This window comes from Oenanthe melanoleuca, chromosome 1A (genome assembly GCF_029582105.1).
Source record: "Oenanthe melanoleuca isolate GR-GAL-2019-014 chromosome 1A, OMel1.0, whole genome shotgun sequence".
NCBI lineage: Eukaryota > Metazoa > Chordata > Aves > Passeriformes > Muscicapidae > Oenanthe > Oenanthe melanoleuca.
In genome coordinates this window covers 23216031-23236038 of record NC_079334.1, presented here as the reverse complement: position 1 = coordinate 23236038, position 20008 = coordinate 23216031, and the positions used below count along the sequence as shown (strand labels likewise).

Sequence of the window (20008 nt, the reverse complement as noted above, 5' to 3'; positions counted from 1 at the left end):
CACACACACACACACACACTAGTTTTAAAACTACTAATTTTAATCTGCATCTGTTCCTGATGTTCCAGCCAGCCACACCAAAATTTGGTTATCATGAGAGAGAATAAGGCACAAGGAAGTAAAAAAAAAATCAGGATGGCCACTAGCAATCATCTTAAGGCATTATTAAATGATTTAATCTGTCCAACATTTATGTTGGATATAGACACATGCACTGTGGTGGCACAGCTGTGTGTGTGTAGTTGACAATGGGCTGGGGAGCTGATTTTATTGAATACCCAGGGAAAAAATGTCTAGTGTTCAGCTAAATAGATGCCCCAATCAAAGAAGGGGCAGTGTAGGGACAGAAGTGAGCAGCTGGACAGTGGTGAGCTTAGAGATTGCTTAAGCTGATGTTTCTGCTGTAGAACATCTGTGATATAACAGCCACTTTTGTCCCAGAAGCAGCTGCCCTAAAAGTAGAAAAATGCCATGATAGAAAGCTTTTGCCTGGTAAGGCAACAGATACAAATCCTTGAGGATACTTACTCTGAAACCCTTATAGAGGATAAGAAATACTAGCTCTTAATACTGTCCATCAGCTTCTGGATGACTCACTTAAAGATCATGGCATGGCACATTTCTTTATGGGAAAGTTTCTGGTCTGATTGGAAATGACAGGAAAACAAACACTGTAAAATTTTAATTAGGTTCTAGATATTAATGTGTGTAACTGTCTGATCATTCTACAGTGACAGTTATAGAGTGGTATAACTGTCTGGGAAGTCTAGAAGCAGACTTATGATGGTTGTAGAAAAGGATTCCACATCTTTCACAGGACTTCCAAATACTGTACCATGAATGTTTGCACATCCTCAAAGCATCTTTCAAATCCCTCTCTGCCCTCATCAGACTTTTAATTGAAAACATTTAAATCAAAGTCATCCTATTATAGCTTTTATTGTAGTCTTGAGGACTGGATGTCTTTTTTCTTTTTTTAATGTGGGGATATGTTCCATACCAAGACGTGGCAATGATCTGAAAAAGAGTTCTCTTTCCCTTAGGAAGAGGCTGGATGTTTGGATATCCTGATGGTGTAAGCTGGTTCTGTCCTTGTGAAGTGCTGGCACAAGTGCTGGTGATGCTGCACAGCAAACTACACCAGTGACCTGACATAGCAAGAATGTGAACCAAAAGACTGGCTTTTACATCTGGTTTATTGCGTGTCATTGCAGAATCTCGTGCTGGCTTGAGATGGGAGGTGATATGGAGGAAGGAGAAGACAGGCTTACCAAATGCATTAAATTGTTCATAGTGGTTTACCTCACTTTTGTTTCATTTGAGCTGCAGCCCGACTTGGACTAGCAGAATTGCTGTCCAGAGTGACTTTTTCTTTTTTTTTTTTTTTTTTTGTATTTTGTGGCAGTGTTCCACTGTGCCACGCTGGTTCAACTGTGCCTTGTATGCCTTGTAGGAAGGGATTGATCCAGATGAAAAATTGCATTTCAGCTGAATCAACTTTCTGATAAAGTTCATAGCACAGCTCTTCCAGCATACTTCATGACATAGTAGCAGAGCAAGAACAAGCGTCAAGTTAGGGTTTGCTTAAGCTGTGTTCCTTTGATGTGGGACAAACACTGACTGATATGCCAACTAGGATTAAGATACTTTCCATCTGTGTCTTTTTCTGCATGAGTTAGGAAATGTGCAGGTCCAGGTGCAATTTTAGATAGTCCAGCTTCCGTGATGAAGTTTCATTGGACAATTTGATGGAGAAACTCTGGTTTATAATCTCAATACCAGTTAACACCCTTTGGTGTGGTGTTGCTCAAGGTCTCATAGCAAAAGGGTGTGTGAGCACGAGTCTCTTGCTCCTTGTTGTGCTGTAGCTGGCTCTGCTGGACATTTTACTGTGGCTTGGTACCCTGCTTTTCCATAAATGATACAGTTTCAGTAGTCTGGCTAATGTCAATATACTGATTAGGGAAATGGATTCTATTTTACAACACTTGTTAAAGTGGTGCTTCAAATGTGATTTTCCTAGTTCATCATGCAGGTTATAAATTTCTCTTGAAAACAAAAGCCAATATGTTCAAAGTTCCTAAGGACATTTGCTGTTTACCTAGTTGAAGCAGATCTTGCGTATTTGGGACGTGTCAAAAGTTTTTCTTTCCTTTTGAGAAGAGGAAGGAAATCTTTCTTTTCCAGGATAGATTGAGGAGGGAGAGTTGAGAAGTCTGCCATCCATATCCTTGTGGGGTGAGTGTTAGATATGTCTGTCACCTGTTTGTGATTTCAGGCCTGGCTGCACTCGTGCTTCCGCATGATCTGAGCACCATGTGGAACCAGGTGAGGTGTAATGTCTCCAGTCCACCTCCTTCCATAAGGCAGATTGCCTTTGGCTCCTCTCACGTGGTGACAGCAGCCCTTACCAGCCAGACTCCTACTTGAGCAATTACTCTTCCTTTTAGCCCCTTTCCACAGGTCTCCCATCCTACAGGGACAGAGCCTGACACCAACTATATTGGCTGTGTTTTAACTCTTTCCAGCCTTTGCGAAGGTTGTTGTGATGTACCAAACTCTGTTCTTTAAGGCTGTGGTTTAAGGGTGTGTGTTTTCAGGTTCTCTCTGTCCATTATTAAGAGAAGGGCATGATAATAATTTTTTCAGATTACCGTTACAATTTGCTTTCAAATAGATATGATTTAATATTTGCTTTGCACAGGAAAAATATCAAGGAAGGGTTAGGCACTTTCTAGCCAAATTTAAACTGAAGTAAAAGCAAATACTTCATATGGGAGTAGGGTTTGGCTCAGTCTCATTTGTTTTGTTTTAACAAGCACCAGCTTCAGTTGGTGGTTTTTGTTGTTTTCTATTTTTTTTCTCCACCCTTCTTTTCTTTGCTTCTCTTCAGATCATGACATAGGGTCCTGGGAATGAATGTATGACAACATGGATGCAATAACATGTTTTCATTACCAGTGAATTCTTATTATTGTCTTGAACATACACTGAAAAAAAGTTTGAAATAAATTTTTGTACCACTTATAACTTTGTTCTGGATATTACAGAACAAAATGGTGCTAATCAGCTGAAGTATGCAAGTGAGGAAAGTGACTGTTTGAGCTCCTTTGTCAGCTATCCATGTGTTTGTGCTGTCACACTCATCCAGGTTAATTATGAGTGTTAAGTGGGGAATACTTAATAAAATCTGTATTGTTAAAATCCTGTTTCAAGTTTATGCTTTTTGATTGTTTTTAGGAGGATTGTCCTGATGGTTTTGACTTTGCTTTACCTGCATCTTTTTGAAGTACAAGTGCCTTTTGCTTGCTAAATTACAGCAGTGCAGCTGAGTCTTCCAAGTTGAAACAGCAGTATGCTAAGAAGCAGGAGACTTCTGTCCTCATTAATCAAAACCAAATATGATTGCCCTTGTATAATGTCCGTTATTGTTTAAATGTTGACACAGTAACCATTTCACTGGAGACTTACAGCTGGTTTGTTTCTGTTTAAATTACTGAATGGAAAAGAATTTTAATATGAACATAGAAGTGACTTTTGGATACTTATTTAAAGAATTCTGGAACTGGAATAAAACATTTAAAAATTAATTATTTCATTAAAGCCCTTTATATATTGCACATTTTGGTTACTGTAGCTGAGATTTAAGACAAGAAAGCTTTTTTGTTTATGTGGAATATTTTTCTTTTATCCATTTTCATTGATTGTGAATGGGGAGGACAGAATAGAACAAGAGAATTATTTTTTGATATGCAGTTGATTTTTATCTGAAAATCCTCATTTGTTGTACTCAGCTTTCCTTCCAGGTTTGTTATGAAGGATTACTTTACCTGGCTGGATTTCAAATGGACTGTTGTTAAAACACTATTGTTGATATAAAGGACAGTAGTCAAAAGTTCAGCAAGGTTCCAAATAGGCTGACTTCACTGGAGCAAACCAATCTGTGTCTTCTCACGACTGGGTTCCTAAAATACCAAAAACTGACAATATTATTGTACTTTTAAATAAAATTATAACAATCTGTAGTATCATCAGTAGTTCCTGTGGTGATGCTGTTGGAGGTTTATGCAAGTTTTTAAACTGCTGAGTTGAACAAGTTTCATTGAGTTTCAACTGATGGCAATCACACAAACTCAGCATGTTTCTCAATAGCATGGAAGACACCATGATGAACTGGACATATGGCTAAGACTCTCACGTGAGATTTACGGTCTGTTTTTTGCTGTTTTGTCTTGCAGGTTGCCATCACGAAAGCCAAAGTGGATTTCTCCAGCGTGGTGTGCCTGCCCCCTTCCGTCATTGCTGGAAATGGGCTGGACGGAGGAGGGGCTGGCGAAAATGATGATGAGCCGGTGCTGGTGTCGCTGTCAGCGGCCCCCAGCCCGCAGAGCGAAGCTGTTGCCAATGAGCTGCAGGAGCTCTCCTTGCAGCCCGAGCTGACCCTCAGCCTCCACCATGGCCGGAACCCCAACCTGCCGCCACTCAGCGAAAGGAAGAATGGTAAGTGTGGGACAGCGTGCTCATGTCTCACCTGGTGTGTCCTCACCAAGGGGTGCTGTCATGGTAAATGTTCTGGTAATGGGTCTGCCTTTTATTGCTTCTTACTATGGTTTTTTTGTAGGAAAAACGAATGATCTAGAGTTCACAAAATGCATTTACACTCTTCCCTTGGAAGGGTTGATGTTAGTGGCTGTGGATTTTCCACAGAGCTCCAGTGATAAATGCTTTATATTATTTTTTTAGGTGAACACCAGAAACAGCTTCTCTGTACTTTGTGGTGACTGTGTTGTGCAAAACTGAGACTGTCAAAAGAAGTGTTAGCTCACCTTCAGACTATAGCCATCTGTAGATTTTTCTTTATCACCTTGGTCTGCACTTGCCAAGTGTGAGTAACTTTCTCACTTCAAATGTCTGAAAGGTTCTTTCAGACTTCCTGGAAGCAAGACCTAGAATTAAAAATTAAGTGTCTCAGTAGGCCTTCTGATCCTTGAGTGAGAATGGCCTGTGTATGTTTCTCAACTTGCAGGTATATGGGCAGCTATATAGTGGGTTATAATATAGTGGCAAGATACAAAGTCACTCAGTGACCAGAATTCCTGGCTTTGGGAGACTGTTAATTGTCTGAATCTCAGGATCCCCAGGCTGCCATGAAAGCCGTTGCATGTTCAGCCTCATCCTGTGAGAGAGTGATGAAACCATTTGGTAAGCAGTGGCTTCTGTTTGTAAATTCCTTTTTGGTGATCTCTCTTCACTCCATTTTCTGGGGTATATTTTGGTAACTCTTTGCAGTATGAGGGTCTTGCTGCAGTCTGAATTCATGCTATCACCTGCAGGGTACTGTGGATTTGGGCATGGTTGAGTCCTGTGTGCCTTAGTGTTGGGCATTATGAATTTGCATGCCACAGCATATGAGAGATGCTGGGGAGCTTCAGAGTTGCTTTATAGACAAAATATAATGCTTATGGTAAAGTGGTTTAGAATATGTGCACTGAAGGACAGTAATTTGGATTGAAGGGGTACCTCAGTTAGCATGGCTGGATCTTTATGTCTAGAAAATGACCACGCCTTTCGCTGAACGGTGTATCAGTATTTTGCAATTTGGGAGAATTGATTAACTTAAACCGAAGTGTTGGGTTTTTAGGAGGTTAGAAAGAGTTTCTTTATTCATCTACATTATACCATCATTATGTGATCACACTTACATTTTTCAAAAAATGGAGAATATAGAAATGACAATAGCAACAAAAAACTTCTAATCCTTAATGTTTGCTGTCTTCTAAGATAAAATACAATAGATGGAGGTAAAGGTGGTGATGGTAAATAGAAGAAAATTGGAATGTTAGTCAGCAAGGTAGACTGTGATCTTAACACGTCTCAACTAGTTGTTGACTTGGCATTTTATGGTTATGAAAGCAAGGAGAGTTTTCAAATAGTATTTAATCAAGATAGCAGTGAAACTGATAGAGCGCTGGAACACGGGAAAAGCATATGAGCCTTTGTTTCCAGCACCTGACAGCTCGCCACCTGAAGGTGACATTGTGATTTTTCTGGAAGCAGGATTCTTCTCTTAGCCAATAAGGCATGATCAAGGATCCTGAAGTGGGAAGAAGCAGTTTATTTTTGATGACACTGGGAAAAGGGTACTAGTGCTGGGAGCAGATAAGTGTACCTTTCAGAAAAATGAAACTTTTAGCAGCACTTTGAATGGTACTGTTATATCAGAGGAAAGGATATTCTGGTACAGTAACAAAAATCTTTATAGAATTCAGTTGTTTGAATAAGTTTAAAAACATTTCAGAAATATTTAACAGAAATAGATGGTTTTCCTCTATCCAAGTAATGTTATTTTTATGGACTCAGCTTTGAAGCAGTTCTACTTTAAAAGTATTTGAAAAGGAACACCTCTGCCCATATCTTTTGCCAAAAAAAATTAGGATATTCCCGGAAATGACTCATTAGGTGGGTCTCTTCAGAACTGATTCTTTATCAGGGCTCAGCACAATAGTGGGAATTTTACTGCTGGAGGGGCAGCTTTTCAGGCGAGGCATAAAGTCCAAAGTCCCTGAGCTAGATTATCTGAATATTCTTTATCTTTGGAGGTGCACAGGAGGTACACAATGCACTTTTCTCCTAGGCTGCAGTATTTTGTTAGGTGTCGTCTGTGTGTGCATTCATTAAAGTATTACGGGAATGAAAAGTGCTGCTGAAATACAGTTATTTGCAAAAAACCTGCTCAGTTTAGTGGGCTGCTAAGAAATTTAGTGAGCTTTTAAAAGATTGAGCTGATTTAGTGAGCTGATTTGAATTAATGAATGTCTTCCTTCAAATGGAACTTTTCAATTATCTTGGGGTGGAGGTTGCACAGCTGTTGAAAGCTGTTGAGCTTGTTAAAACTCCTTTCTTAAATGTGGTATATTTTGTTGGTCTGTCCTTGGCTTCAAACATGTTAAAAAAGTTCAAAGATGATCTGCCAGGCCAGTTGAGATGGCAATCTGCTTAAACATTTGTGCAATCCAAAGGGGTTGTAGAACGTGTCTTGTGCAGTGAAACTGCTTCTGTGACAACTTGCCAAATTCAAGGTATGAGGAAGATTCAATCTGAGTGGCAGTGGAGGAGATGGTAAGTAAGAGACTTGCTGGAAGCTGCCTATCTGTGTCAAAGGGTCTCCTGTTTGCAGTTCTAGACAGGCACTGCTGACTCACAGCAGAACTAACTACTTATGCTGAGAGCTTCTAACAGATTAACTCTTTCTGTGGCTTTTGCCAGAAAGACAGACTTGGCTTATCTGTAGGTTCTGTAGAAAAGTATTGCATGGGTTTGTACTGTGTTGCGACAGACTGTGGTTCTGGAACATAAACTATTAGCTGAGTTAAAATAGAAATTTCTTTGGCTTGTGAAGCATCATGAAATTATGTATCCCATGGGAAAACTGGGAGTGCAGTCTTATATACACATACTGCCATGTGCCCTAGGACAGCAGATTTCTTTAAATTTTTTTTTTTTTCTTCTCTTAGAACTGAAGAGCAGCCAGACATGGTTTCTGGGGGTTTTCTTGTTGGTTTCTTTCAGATCCAGACTTCTCTTCATATTTTCCCTTATCATGGCTACACATTCTCATGGAAGGACAAGTACACCTGGGCACATGGGTGTAAAGACCATGAACAGCTTGACTGAACAGCTGCTGTTAAGTTACACAATTAAAGTGCAATAAAAGATATTAAGAATATAGAATTCCAATATGATGCACAGATAGCTAGGAAACAATTTTTTGTGAATTCAGTGGAAGGAAACCTTAAGTTAAGGTGTTAGTAAACTGTTTTTTACACAATTATAAGGTTCAACATAGAGCTTAATGGGACATTTAAGGTGTAGTTGTTTGATTTGTGCTTCAGAGTGAGTTTTTTACCCCAGATTTGCATCCCTTCTCCTTTTCTACCCATGTTCATCAAGGCCTCAACTTTCTTCAACTATGAGAGATTACCTGTGACTGACTCACTTGTTGCCACAAAAGCCAGAAAAAGGCCATTACAGAGTCATCTGAAGCTCTTCAGTATATCTCAGTCACCTGTACTAAGATAACTTATCCCAGCCCTTAAGGCAGGGTTAGAGCAGGTCCCTGATGAATGCATTTACAAAAACCCCCAGGTGATAAATATACATATCTAAGGTAGTTTGATAATTTCTAAAAAAATAAAAATCCTTTTTAATTTTCATTTAAAATTACAGTAATTGCTCCACTAACTTATTGACCCTCTCTCTTTGAGGGGTTCTCTCTTTTTCCCAGATGAATTCATCTTTGTCCAGGGGTCATGAAAAACATTGTGTTAGAATCCTCTGACACTCCTGGTTTCTTTTCACTGTGGGCTTGTTTAAGATGAGGTAACATTCCAATGAGCTGTTGCATTTTATGATTACAGGTTTGGACTGCACTTGCACCAGCTTGCCCCTGTTTGGGGTTTACTTGATCTGGGATGCTTGCCTTGTACAAAGTACCACATGTGTTGGGGGAATAGAGTCTAGTTGGAATGTGTGGAATTTCGGTATGACTCAAGTAATATAAAAGGCATGTGCTTTAGGTTTGGGAAGGTACTCTTGTTAGTGCTGTACAAAGCATGGGATAAATAGTTGCTATGTAAGCTGTTGGTAATTAGGCTCAGAAATTGCAGAACTGAACTTCTAAAATTGTTCTAAAGAGCTAACTTAGTGCCTGTGTTCTTATGCCCATTTACTATTAAAATACTGGAGTATTAGGGCACCTTATTTTATTTTAAATAATTGTGTAGGTGATTTGCTCCTATACTTCTTTTATTAGACTAGACATTCCTGTTCCCTCCTCTGCTATTCCTTTCTATTTTGAATTGTCATTACATTGTCATTACAGTTGGATTCAAATATTTCAAATATACCTTATTTGGGTTACAAACCCTTATTTAAAGGGTTTGTAAATTTTATTGTCTTCTTTTTATTCTGGCTTTCAAAACAAAATAATGTTTTCTTAAAATCATGTAATAAACTGCCATTTAAAAAATTAAATTACAACTTATGAACTCATTTGAGGGGCTAGGCATGTTTACTTATAAGCAAGGATGATATTTTTTCCTGAGAAAGGGCTTTAAAGAGATAAGAGTATTCTGAAATTGTTTTTGAAGTCTGGTTTTTTGTGTTTGTTTGTTTTGTTTTTTTGTTCTAGTTTATATCTGCCTTTTGGAATAGTGTGACTCAAAGTTGCATTTAACTACCAAATGGTGGTTACTGCCTCATCCAGAATTTAGATGTGAAGAAGATTAAGACTATTTTGTAGCAAAAGGACCAAGACAGGAAATATATAGCTTGCTCTGGTCCGTCCTTCACACACATTCCAGTGAGGCTTGCTGTTTTCTCTTCTGTGAGAGTAAGGGGAATGGTTGTTAGAACAAAAACAACCAGTCTGTCTTGGATAGATTTGTGTTATGAGACTTTATGTCCCAGGAGACTATAAATTTAGCATGCTGTCTGAAAGTTACTGATAGAGCTATGAGATCCAGAGCATGACAGAAATGACTGGCCTATTACTGATGGGAGCTACCAAACAACTGAGAAGTGGTAATCTCCTTGAAATATTTTGAACAAACTTTTAAATAGTGATGGGGGAAATAGTTGAGCTGGAAAGAATAATGCTAAAGGCAGCTTTAACATGGTGGCTTTAAAAAGTTAGCTCTCAACTAAGTTTTTGTTCCTTATCAACAAGACTAACACCTTTCTAAAATCACTGGCTCATAATATTACTCTCCATTCTGTTTTTCCTTTCTAGCTTCTCTCTTACTTTGGTTTGCCTTAGAGGTTTCAAGGTTCAGGGCTGCTGGGTGAGTGTTAGACATACAATTTGATAGCTGTTTAAAAAACATTCCTTCCATGATTTTAAACTGCTTGCTAAACAAGTCAGGCCCAAATCTGGGCAGCTGTTTTGTCTGCGTAAAGACTTCTGTTGCCGATTTTGCTATTTTGAGTGTTAAGGGCAGTAATGGGGAAAGGAAGCCTGGCTCTTTAAAAGGAGAATGCCATTCAGCAGGATTTTCAATCTGTTTTACTTAAACAGTGGCTGCTTCACGAAGGAGAAATTGCACTATTTCACAACAGTCAATTGCTGTTAGTATTTAGCCAGTTGAATCCTAGCTTTGGGACCTTTGCTACTTCTGTAACGTTTGGCTTTCTATAACTCATTTTTTTTGGAATATTATCAGCCACTTCTGCAGCTGTAGCTCTGCTCCTGCCACGACCAATATATTACAACAAAATATAATGAACGAATATCTGTCAGATGACATCTGGTAGTGCAGTCTTCATCTTCCTTGCTGGTCAGAGGAGCAACATCCTGCTTAATGCTTTAAATTTCATCTGCCTCTTCATGGTCACCGACAGCGCACACGTGCATATTTCAGAGAGTTAAGTGATGTTCCTGGAAACTGTAGGAAAGATTTCCTTTCCACTCGGGGCATACTGCTTCCTCTTATATTTCTATGTATCACAACAAAAACAAGCATACCTTCTGCTAAAAATGGATGTTTCCTCTATTTGCAATGCATGTGAATATTCAGTGTAGGTGGTAAAGTGAGTTATTTCTGTCCCTAGTGTCTCTGAATGCTTAGGATACAGTGAGGTGCTCCAATGCCTTTTTGTAAAGATTGCATAGCAAGAGGGAGCATTTTAGGCCTGTGATTTTTGCCTACTCTGGCTGCAGATGTGGGATTGCAAAGGTGGCATTTGAGTTTGAGAGAAACCCAAATTAACTGATTCTTGTTCTTTTACAACACACTACTGATATACGAACTGTGAAAACCAGATAAATACTACAATGTCATCACTTTAAGGGATTTTTCTGCATTGTTTAAGGCTGCTAAATGAGTTTTTCCTGCCTCCTTTAAAGCTCCAGGTGCGTTTGTGTGTGGGAAGGAAGATATGCTGCTGAAACTTGCCATGCTCTTCCCTCAGCAGTTGAGCAGCTGTCAGGGAGTTCTTGTATCTGAGTGGTTGAGAAGTCTTGAAGTTATTTCATGTTAGAGGGGTCAGAAAATAGGGCTTAAGCGATTTTGCACACCTAGCTACTCATTTTTATGCATACTGTTGTGGCAGGAGAGGGATTCTTACTTGGTTAAAAGGGATTTAAAATCTAAAATTTTGTCTGTATCTTAGATGTGCACAGCTCAATGTATTTTAGGGCTTGGTACAAATATATGCTGTTACTTACTTAGACGACCTAAAGAGAAACCATGATGAGCCTTCTGGAAAGATGGGGAATAAGGGAAAGATGCTCTGGGGACAGAAGTGTTAGAATTAGTTTGTTAAGATAATTAAATTATCTGTTGGGCAAATTACTTGAGACTCTTTAGAGACCGAGACTGAATTTCCTTTCTGTTGGGAGCTAGAATCATCTAGTGAGGAAAGACTTAATTCTGTTTTTATCTTCTACTCAATAAATACTTGACTGTAAAAGTTTTGTCCACTATCCCAAATAATCTGAAGCGGATCATGTGGATGTGAGAAACAAGACTGAATTTTTTTAACCCCTAATCTGGTTAGATGGAGGGTGTGATCCATGGTAGGAAGCATCTGAATGACACAGGGCAGGTTTTTTGGTTTTAATAAACAGACACTACCATCTGTTATAGTAGTTCAGGTTTAGTGATCAGCAAGGGGAGTTGATTAGGGGAGTAGTATAATTCTTGAGAAAAAGGGCTGCAAAGACTGAAGAAAAGTGACTGATCTATCAGCAGGATGTATAACTTTGGCCATGTTGTTTCAAAGCTGAGGATGCCTGCATGTTTATGTTAACACTGGGTCTCCTTGTCCTTGGAACGAAATTGCCTCATCAGCAGAGCCCCTTAGGGGATTAAAAGTCTACCCAAGACGTCATCCTCCTCTTATAAAAGGGGAAAAGCTGCCAGTTCTAGTGTCTCTGACCCCTTCCTCCCCCTCCCTTCAATTTACAGAGCATCAAGGGGCGGCCCTTACTTCTGCAAACTTCCCATCTTGCTCTCCCTTGGAGTATTCATTTTTCTCCTAGCAGTAATTTGATCTTGGGCTGTTCCAACTTGTCTGTAGTGAATAAGCAGAGAATTGCATATTGAAATACTTGAGTTTTCTCACTAGGCACAGTTTTCATGGTATAAAGGTGAGAATTTCTTGCAAGTTTTGAATGAGATTGAAGTTGAGAGGTCCTCTTGGATTATTTTTTTTTTCTTTAACATATCTATATCTACATAAAGAGACTTGTAACTGTTGAGAAAAGGATCGACATGACACTGCTGGAACCAGAAATGCAGATGACAACAATCCAATCAGGTACCACTCCAAACATATCCTGTGCTTAATTTTTGCTAGTGAATCATGGTTGCTGAACTATATAGGAAGTGTCAAGAAGCTGTGTGACTTCAGATAAAGACAAATTAGAGAACTGTGGTGATTTCATGGTTTTGGATGTTAAATATTGTTAATTTAGAGTTTTGCCGGAGATAAAATTATCTCTCTTTTCTTGCCTTATTGGTCTCCAGTGTTAAATTTCTGGCTTATGAAGATGAGAAAACTCCAGTCAAAGCTAAGACTTGTTCTAAAGACTTGTTCCTCCATTTAGCTTTTGACTGATTTATGTGGTTTTACTGCTAATTATTTTCTGATTAAACATGTTCTTGATACTTTGGAGAGATTTTAAATGGCATAGTTTGGGAGAAGCTCGTATATGAAACTTTCCAATACTTGCTTTATATCTTGAAAGTCTGTTTCCTTGAGAATGACAATGGTATTTTGTTTACATGATGCATTTGTAAGTACTATGGCCTTTTGGTGATACTGTGCTTACTTGTTAGATATGTACAGGGTTGCATTTCTCACATGGAAGCCATGCTAGAATGAGAATTTTCTGTTAATGGGAGCATGAGATACTTCTGTAGGGCATTTTTATCTGAGGCTCCTAGGACATTATATACCCATGAAAATAAATACATGTATAGATATGAATGGCCTTGGCTCTATGGATGGGAACAGAGACTGTAACATTGGTAAGATTTGACAACAAGCTTCTAGTAACCCTGAAGTTTGGGGTTGTGTACTCTTAATCTCTTGGGCAGCATTGTCTGAAAAGGAGCACATAGGTGATGCCCCAAAACTTGTTCCTGAAAGTCAAGTGCTTTTTAATTTCCTTAAGTGGTGACTAGGGAAGACACAAGTAAAACAATAATTTCTTAGTTTAATTTTTCTGCCAAAATTGCTGAATTTTATTTGATTCTTTTCGGTTTGTTTTGTTTTTGTTTTTTTCCCTGAATTGACCATGTTAATTTCCCTAATTTAATTTTGTGCCCAAACTCTGCCAAGATTTTGTATGTCTATAAGGGTCCTGTATGACCGTTTTTTTATAGTCCTGACATAGTCTTTGTTGTTTAGAGAACGAAAGTATGGTTATTTTGTATCTCCTGTTGTATATAGGAAAGACAGGCCTACACCTTATGTAGCATTTGTCTCAATTCAGAAGAGGGTTTGTACAAAATACATGATTCCTCTAACTGAACTCTTGCAGTCTGTGAATTTTGGAGGTAAGGTTTAGACACTAACAAGGTATTTGGTATTGAACAGGCTGCATATGGCAGGGTAATATGTAACCTGGCTTTTTGGAAAGAAAGCTCTTATGTGAAGGCCTGAAAAAAGATGTTGACCTTAACATGCTTTGTTTCTAATAAGTTTTTAAATCCCCCCAACAAAGAACAGCCATGAAATGTACATTTCAGTGTCCTTGTAACTCCTGTAACTGAATTTGTGCATCATATTCTCAGGAAACTCATATAACAAAGTAATACTTGTCAAAATTAGGAAAACAGTCTTCATATTAGTGTTGCTTTTTCTCAAAACTTCATGTGGCTGTGTTTCTTGTCTCTTCCAAGTTATGGTAACTCCTGAGGCTTTCATTTAATTCTAAGGCTGTGAGTTTCTCCCACTAAGGAGTACTTGTATGGAGTTTTTGCTTAAAAGTTTTAAAAGTTTTTGCTAACCCTAGTCCTAGATTATGCAGTGGTGCTCTGTAATGTTGAGGCAATCTCCTGGCAAGCTTAGCTTACCTAATGAGGGATACAGATTTATTGCACCTCTTCCATCTGCCACTGCTGGAAGAACCTTAAGCAAGAAGCAGGGAGTGTTTACGTAAATGGATTCACAAGATTGGTGGGTAAATGGAGTATGACAACAGGAACATGTGCATAATAAGTTTTAAGGATATGTCTTGAATAATGGAAGTGTATTACAAGCTTCTAGATAAGGAAAACAGCTACTTGATGGCAAGGCCAATTGGTTCAGTTGTAATATTTAGAGAATTCAGATGCTGTTGGTGGCTGCTCTTGTTTGGCTTAGTGAGATAGTTGTGTGTTGGGCAAAGTATTTGAGACTTCAGAGACTGAAATTGAAGCTGTCTGTTGAGAGCTAGGATGAGGAGATGAAGGAAGCTGAGGAAAGATTTAACTTCTCAAATGTTCTTGGTCCTGATGTTCATCTCCAGAAGCTCTACTGGAAAGATGGAATGTGGAAACAGTTGTCACAGTCAACTCCTTAAAGTTTCCAAACAGCCACTGAAGAAATAGAAGAATCATGGCCTAAGCTGGGTAAATAAATTATCCTGGTAGAACTAATACAGCTTGCACTGCATAGACCAAAAGTTCTTCAAGACTGCAGGTCATGAGGCTGTGCTTATTTACTGCCTGTGTATTAATGGGAGTCCACTTCAGAAGCAGGAGTACCTCAAGCCATTGCTGACATAGGACATAGTGTCTGTACTCCATATTGGTGGGCACATGAAAAGCAACTCCTTTGATACTGAAGGTGAGAAAACATTCTTAATCTTTTATAGAAAGAACTGAGGGGGACATTACAACTTTACTCTTCTGGGAGCAGAATAATTTAAGCAGGGAGGGATTGTTTCTTCAGAACAAAAAATAACTGAAGCAAGAGCAATATGAACAGTAAGGTGCACATTGTATTAACCAGAGAAAAATTAAACATGCCTGTCAAACTGAAAAAAAGGAGTAAAAATACCAGTGCAAGTGGTGGCAGCAGAGGAAGAAAAAAGTAAAAGTGAAAATCAAGCTGAAAAGACATTCTGAAAAAATGCAAAAATAAGACCAAAAATGTAACCGCTCTATTTGACACCTCATTGGACTACTGAACTTATTTAAAGAACTGGCATTACTGATCCAGTCATTCAAAAAGCAGACATACACAGTGGGGTGAAATTCTGCATTCAATTTCAAGTGTGTAGTTTTGGAACCAGCCCTGTGGCAGTTTGTGTATTTTCATTCTGCTGACAATGAAGCTGATGTGCAGATCTGTACCAAGCTCTTAGCAGTTGAAATTCCTCCTCTAGTGTTTTTTCTCCAAGAGTCACTTGGTCTTTTTTGCTGCCTTGACTCTCTCAGCATATAAATAGTTTGTTTTCTTTATATTTATTTGCTGATTCCAAAAGCTTGCTGTTTCCTTCCCATTATCTACTCCAACCTAATCTCCCTATGTAGCCTCTTTTTTTTGTTCCCCTGAAGCTTTTTTGTTATTCCTGTCTTTATCTAATTATCCAATATAGAGATCTTGCAAATTCTTTTGCTGTTGGTCACTGTTCAGTCAGGATATGGACTAAATAGATTTTGTTGTTACCTGGCTTTGTAACAGGCTGGAATGAGTCATGAATATTATTTTTTCTTTTAATTATTTTTAAATGGAGAGGAAAGATACTTTTTTTTTTAAACATAATCTACAGTTTAGTAACATTTAAACGTTTTTGAACAGCCATATGAGGTAGTCATGCAACTGGGGGAAATCTCAGGAGTCTTGGGTGTGCTGCTGGCCTCTGGATGCAAGTTCTGTGTTTAAATAACAAATACAAACTTTGAAATATAATTTCACATTATTTTAAATTTTATTTGGTTTTGTCACAAGTTCCTTTTTATGGCTTCTAGCAGATGGCTGGGCAGGAGAGTGTGTGCAGTGCACATACAGAGGTGCAATCAGCCAGAGAGAAACCCTAAATTTCAGATTGTTTTTTCCTGATGTTTTGCAGATAAGTGTTATGACCACTCAGGGTCATGTAGAGTCTAACAGTGCATTGCCAGAATTAATGGATGTTAGCACTTGGCCAAATGGCTACTTCTGTTAATGAATTCTATTTCCTTATGGTTTTGCTCTACTTGAAACCTTTGTTTACTGTTCTGGGTAGCTTTGGTTTGTTTCAGTGCACAACACTGTTGTTTGCACTGTCTTGGTATATCGAACGTTAGTAATTGTCCCATTTTAATCTTTCTGTGAGCACACTGAAAAAAATAAGATTGTTCAGTGTAAGGTAGTCTATTGAATAGCATCTTTGGGTTTTGATGTTTGTTCTGTTGACCTGCTGAAAAAAATGTTAAAGTCTATTAGATATCAAGGCAGGTATGCAAACCTGGTGGTTCTAAACTGTCGGAAGTTTGGTTTAGATGAACAAGAGGGCTTTTTCCCATGCATATTTAGTGAACAAAAGAAAAGCTGTTTTGAAGTCAGCACTGTAAATGAGCACAGAAATAATTTACACCTCTGTAGTGGATACAACTTGACTTCTGTGATCTAATTTGCTTTGCATCCAACTAATTTTGAAAAAGGAACAATTCTTTCAGCTAAAAATTAGTGTCATTTTGAATTTAAGGCAAAAATTTCCTCATTTTCTGGGGAAAAGTTGGATTTTTGAGCTACTTTAGCAGATTAGGGATATATTAAATTCAGTTTAGGAACAAACAGTCCTGATCCCTTCATTATTTCTTTCAAAACACATCTCCCAGGCTCTTTTTCTTCCTTCTTTGCAGGATTTAAGTGAAGTGCTTTAGGGATGTCAGCTGCTAAACTGCTTTTAATGGGAAGAAAGAGGACAGACAGCATATCTGTGTATTCTTAGGAGGGTCATGTCCCCCTTTTCTGCTCTTTCAGGAGTGACAAATATCAGAGCTGCAGTTTGTGGTTGGTGTTCTCATTCCTGTTTTAAATAGATTTAAAAATTCAGTTTTGGCTTTTAGTACATGAGGAATGATCTTTCATTGATGCAGTAAAATGCCTTCTAACTTCTTGTCTTTTTCAAGCACCAGTTACAAGGATTTTTTCCCCCTTGTTGTTTTAATTTTCTAATGAGAGGTTTTTCTAGTTGTGAGGTTATTTGCATTTCATTTTGTTCAAATAGTGGAACTTTTATTTTTCTTCTCTTTTCTTCCCCCCTCCTTCCAACTTGGAATTTCAAGATTGCAATGAGTTCTTGAATCAATACAGTTTGGATTTTGGTTTTGGATGGAGGGTGGAGCTGAGGGGAGAACATTCCTGGCTCTATAGTTTGCATCAGCACTACTTTAAAAATAGAACTTTTGATTTCTGTTTGTGATCTATGGCATTTGGAAATGTAACCTTTTGTATCTAGGTAGCAAGTTCCTGGGGAGTGTAAAGAGTTCCCCAGTACAGCTCCCTGGGTGTGTATATTCTGAGTAGTGATAAAATGACTCTTCACTGGCTTTTAACCAGAATCCTGCATGTGATTCAAGGACTGAACAAAGTTATGTGAGCTTCATCGTCATCATGCAGTGGGAATTCTTTCCGAAGCAGCAAATGGGATGTTCCTGAAGTCAGCTTTAAATATGGAAATTTTTGTGCCGGAGTTACAAACTGCATGGAGTTCTGGGTTGGCTGTTATAAGACATGGAGAGAGGAGTGCACAGCTGTAAGCTGCATATTAGTGAGTTATTCCATTCATGAGAGATCTGAACATAACCTTTTGCTACCTTTTATCCCTGTGATTAACTATTGAGTAAGCAAATCACAGTTGTGGTTGTGTTAGCCAAACTAGAGTTAAAGGATTGTACTGAAACTAAATATATAAAGGATGCTTTCCTTTTTTTATTTTTTTTTCGGTGTCAAGATTGGTAGTCTACAATAAAGAGTATTCTTTAGAACAATTTAGTTGAGCACTACCTATTTCTGCTGACAATTTAAACAAGAAACTCCTGGAAATCTCTTTAACCCTTTAGTAAGTATTTGTTGAGGCATTAAATCATCTTCTGAAAATAATATTTTTTTTTCTCCATCTTTTTTGAGATTACTCTGGTTATTCTTTTTATACAGCAAGTGTTACCCAATAGGTGGAGAAAGAGTAGGGGAAAAAACCACTCAGGCTGCTTTTTGCCCTTATACATTCTGTGAGCTGAAATTAACTTTCAGAGGGGTACATACAGGCTGCACTTGTTCTAAAACAGTAAAGATGTGGTAGACATAAAACAATTGTTCAGTAATTGCTTTGTCAACCTTTCGTATGGCTCCAGCTTAATTTAAAATATAGCTTCTGAGAATTAACTTTAGGTGTACATGTGTGCATTTTAATCAGTTTCCAGTGTATGCAGTAAGATTGTCATCATACTGCAAATTTTTGTATCATTCATCAGTTGTTATTAAAAACAAAATAAAAGTTTAAAATGCATTTAAAGTCATGTCAGGTTTTATATGTTTTAACTAATAAAAACATAGCCTTCCTTTCTGTGAAATTAATGCATTATGTATAACGGGCCCTGTTTAGTTGTTGTCATCATACTCTGTGAGTTACCCACTCATATACATGATGAATATGAATCAATTTTCCTTTAGAAACATAGTTCAAGTACATTGGAAAAATGAAGTGAAAAAGGATTGCTTTAATCAGGTTCTTATTTGGGGTCTTCAGGCACAATTTTATAGCAATGAATGTTGATTATGTATATAGGCTCAGACTGATAATTTTTATCTGTGTGGCTCAGGCAGATCATAGTCATCTTTGTGGCCTGCCACTAGTTTAGGTTCTGGATTAATACCTGAATGTGTGCTATGCTGAGTCTCTCTAAACTGGTATGATGATTACACCACATTCTTTGCCTAAAGGGATACAGTGCAGACACACATCCGTTCTGTCTCCCAGTTACCTGGTGACTCCTTGCTATCCAGTGTTTGCCAGATTTAAGAGATGACTAATGTTTAACAAAGTGCTCAAGTTTCCATGCCTGTGTGATAGCAGAAGTTTGCATTGGTGCATTTAGTGTTTATAATCAGGATGTTTTTTTAATAACGGGATCCAAGTCCAATCTACATTTTAATTGTAATCATTAAAGTACAATTTTTTTATGTCTAAGCATCAATGTGAATCAATCTCTAATATTCTAATGTGTGCCCAGAGCTGTATAGATCAGTGGTAAGGATTATAGGTAACTGTTGAGGTTTTGGAAATTTCTCTGATGTTGTTGTTTGATGTTATATGGAAGCTACTACAAATAAATTTTTGTATTAACCTCTTTGCTGTCTGCTTTTACCAGTCTCAAATGACTCTTGCAGCACAAAAAAATTCCTCCAAAACCAAACGAAAAAACCTGACAAAAAGCCCACCCTAAAATCTGAAGTAACCTACAGCTTCATGTTGCATCTGGATTCTCCTTGCTGCTGAGCTGCTGCACCTCAGTTTGGACTTACAGCACCCTCTGCTGTTTTGACCTTAGGGTTCTTCCAAGGAGAGACTGGCACTTGTTCCAAATTGTCTTTTTAAGAGAAACCTCAAGCTGGTTGTCTTAAGGCAGACTGGTTTTTCATCTGTGGCTAAGGAAACACGAGCTCTGCTTCATGGAGATGAAACCAGAATCTTTATTTTAATAGAAGAAATATTGCCCCCCTTTCCCCTCAATTTCTTTGTCAAGAGGATTTTACTACCAAAATCAATATAGAAAACGGGTTTAATTACATTGGCACAGCTCCCTTTTGTGTTTAACCTTAGTGTGGTTTAAGTATGCTGTATAATTTAGCAATAGTCTAGGTAGGTAAGAAGTCATGAAGCAACCAAACTGGAATTACTCTTCAGGGTTGCAGAACCCCCCTACCCCTTGCTGCAAGTAATCCTGTCATATAGTCCTCTACATAAATTTATTGAGCACCACTTTAAAAAGTGTTAGATTTCTCACTCTTACTGGAAAGCTGTCCTAGA

General features: G+C 38.2%; 1 protein-coding gene across 1 annotated transcript in view; it reads left to right on the top strand.

The window, feature by feature from the left end:
- The window catches only part of MRTFA (myocardin related transcription factor A), a 92821-nt gene that overhangs the window by 13660 nt on the left and 59153 nt on the right, over nt 1-20008 (top strand). The window contains exon 3 of the mRNA XM_056481806.1: nt 4239-4500. The gene's annotated coding sequence lies outside the window, so the exon portion shown is untranslated. The remainder of the gene's footprint in view (nt 1-4238; nt 4501-20008) is intronic.